We start from the raw sequence: 3,259 nt of genomic DNA on the forward strand, positions 1-3,259 counted from the left end.
GGGACTGAGACCTGCACACTGGCTGCAACAGCTCTCCTGGTCGTTGATTATGAACAGCATAATCAACAGGGCAACTCTGAAGGGCAGAAGTGCTGAGGACAGACCCCCCCAAATTAGTTGATCTGAATATCTGAAGTTACAGCCCAAAAAAGATTTGAGTAATCTCACTCATAGTGAGAAATGAGAACACAACAAGTCTAAAAACACGAAGACAGAAATGAGCTTTCTGTGATGCAAGAAAAGGAAAAAGACAAGTGTAAACCCAGTTTCATCAACTAGTGGGACAGTAAAACCATATGGTCAATAGGAAGGGGAGGGCTATAAAATGTCAAGTCTTTGAAGACAAATTAATGAGTGTAGATTGTACTTTATCATTGACAGAACCCATTTGGGAAACAAAGGAATTACATGATCTAATTTATCATTTTTAAGAAAATCATCCCTCTTTTGCCTTTTGGCTTGGAAGAGGCAAAGGCACATTGTCCTGAATCCAGTTTATCCAACACCAGCCACCTCTACCATGCCACCTACACTTGACCCCAGTGAGACCAAAGTCACACACCTGAGGTGCACCGGTGGGGAAGTCAGTGCTATGTCTGCCCTGGCCCTGAAGATCAGCCTCCTGGATCTGTCTCCAAAAATGGTTGGTAATGACATTGCCAAGGCAACCAGTGATTGGAAAGGGCTGAGGATTATAGTGAAATTGACCATTCAGAACAGACAGGCCAGACTGAAGTGGTGGTACCTGTGCCTCTGTCCTGATTATCAAGCCCTCAAGGAACAACCAAGAGACAGAAAGAAGCAGAAAAACATTAAGCACAGTGGGAATATCACTTTTGATGAGATCATCCATGTTGCTCAACAGATGCGGCACTGATCATTAGCCAGAGAACTGCTTGGAACCATTAAAGAGATCCTGGGGACTGCCCAATCTGTGCACTGCGGTGTTGATGGCCACGATCCTTATGCCATCAATAGTGGTGGAGTGCAATGCCCAGCTAGTTAAGAACTACAAAGGAAAATATTCCAGTAAAGGATCATTAGACAACCAAAAATCACCCTTGAGATGTGATTTTTAACTATTTTAACTATAGGAGGGGAAAACCCCTATTCTGCTTCCATCCCTAATACTACAAGCCAACCCTGACCTCTCTTATGAACCATCACTCTATCCCGCTGCTTCCTTGTCTGCTCTCATTGGAACTCTAACAGACATCCCAAACTTATCGTGTCTACAACCAAGTTCCTGATAGGTCTTGAGGACATTTCCTTATGCAGTATCTTTAATTCATTCACTCTCTACCACCAGGTACTAACAGAGTTACTCTGGCCCTGTGAGGAGACTTGTTGGAATCCCTGAGAAGTTATGACCACAAGCTGAGCCTCCAAAAGTTTATGGCCAAAAATGAAATTACAGAGTGAATTTAGATTAGGAACCCTAAGCACTTGACAAACCTTCTGTGGGACCCTCATCTTAAGCCATAAAGAACCTCTATGTAGAATTTCCCAAAGAAAGCCAGCATCATACAAGAGAAGCAGTATCCTTGTAAACAAAAGAATAGAATAAGAATAAGCAGAAATAACAAACAAAACACTAGGACTTTAAGCAGGGGTATTATCAAACAATATGACAAAACCTATAAATGAGATGTAGAATGTATGAAAACTGTTTCAGTATGTTTTTCCATATAAACAAGTTGTTTGTATAAACAAAAAAAGATAAGTAGAAGTTATCCTTTTTTAATTTTTTAATATTTTTGAGAGAGAGAGAGCGTGAGTGGGAAGGGGCAGAAAGAGAGGGAGACACAGCACCCAAAGCAGGCGCCAGGCTCTGAGCTATCAGCACAGAGCCGGATGCAGGGCTCAAATCCATGAAATGTGAGATCATGACCTGAGACAAAGTCGGACGCTTAACCGATTGAGACACACAGGAGCCCCTAGAAGTTATCCTATTCTTAACAAATGGTATTTTCAACTTGATCAACAACAATGAATAATTCATTGAAAGAAAACATTGAGATACATAACAAAATAACTTAAAAGAATAAACAGTAAAACTGCCTTAACTTTCTGTCATTTCCTAAAAGGGGTAGTAATATTGATTAAATTTGCACACTAAGTAAATTATGCATGCTATAATTTCTAACACAACTGCTAAAAGCAGCAAATGCAGTATGTAATGGACAAAGTAGAAGAGGACAAAAGTGAAATACTGATCATAAATCCTAAAAATATAAATGAAAAAACACTGGACAGAATAACCGATGACATTATTTCTAAAGAAATAAATGCTCCAGAGATTATGAGAATATAAATTACCCAATTAATTGGCATTTTTACAGAGAGACCTCATAAATACAATATCAAAAGCTGAAGGCAGAGGTAGGTCCTTGTTTTGTGACCTGACATATACACAATGTAGGGAACTCTAAGAAAAATAGAAATTATCAAGGTAACAGTAGGAGCAAAAATGAATACTTGTATCGAGTAAGAAATTAAAGATTTTAAACATGTGTAAATATCACAAACATAAATGAATGGAAATAACATCATCTTTATTATTACTGTGTATTATAATTTATTTTCATTATATTACATTTCATTATATTACATATATTATTTATTTTACAGATAATAGCTAATTTCATTTTACTCTAGCATGGCTGTTAGGATTATTAATAGTTTCAAAATATTTCAACTTCGCAACTTTTAATAGTTATTGCTGATGTATAATTTCCGCTGCCATTTCTGGCACAGTGTGTTTATTTCTAGGAGATAAACCCTTAACCCTTGGTTCGTATCTTGATTCTCTTCCTCTCCTCTGAGGCCACCTAACTGTCTTTATGGAGGAAAGCTATCACATTTTAACACTAGCCAAATAAAGCTGTTGTTCCTCTATTAATATCAGACAAAAATGAACGTAAGGCAAAAAGGATTTCTAAAGGAAAAGAAATTTACTTTATAATAAAAGTTCAATTCATCAGCAAGCTGTAACAATTTAAAATTTGCATCACCTAACAATATCATCTTAAAATGTATATAATCAATATTGAGAAACCTAGAAGAAATAAAGGCTAAATCTACAACCATGGCGGGAGACTTTAATTGCTAATTCAAATATGAAAAAAATCAGAAAAGTTGAGCAACATGATTATCAAAGTTAACCTAAGCTGCATAATACACATCCTTTCCCAGTTCGTACATAACATTCAAAACATGGTTCATATACCAGATCATACAGAAAAATCCACATGGTCCA

General features: G+C 37.1%; 1 pseudogene; it reads left to right on the forward strand.

The window, feature by feature from the left end:
• Positions 1-502: 502 nt before the first annotated feature.
• Positions 503-1,006, forward strand: LOC125931014 (60S ribosomal protein L12-like; annotated as a pseudogene).
• Positions 1,007-3,259: the final 2,253 nt, after the last annotated feature.

Source organism: Panthera uncia, chromosome A2, assembly GCF_023721935.1.
Source record: "Panthera uncia isolate 11264 chromosome A2, Puncia_PCG_1.0, whole genome shotgun sequence".
Lineage (NCBI taxonomy): Eukaryota > Metazoa > Chordata > Mammalia > Carnivora > Felidae > Panthera > Panthera uncia.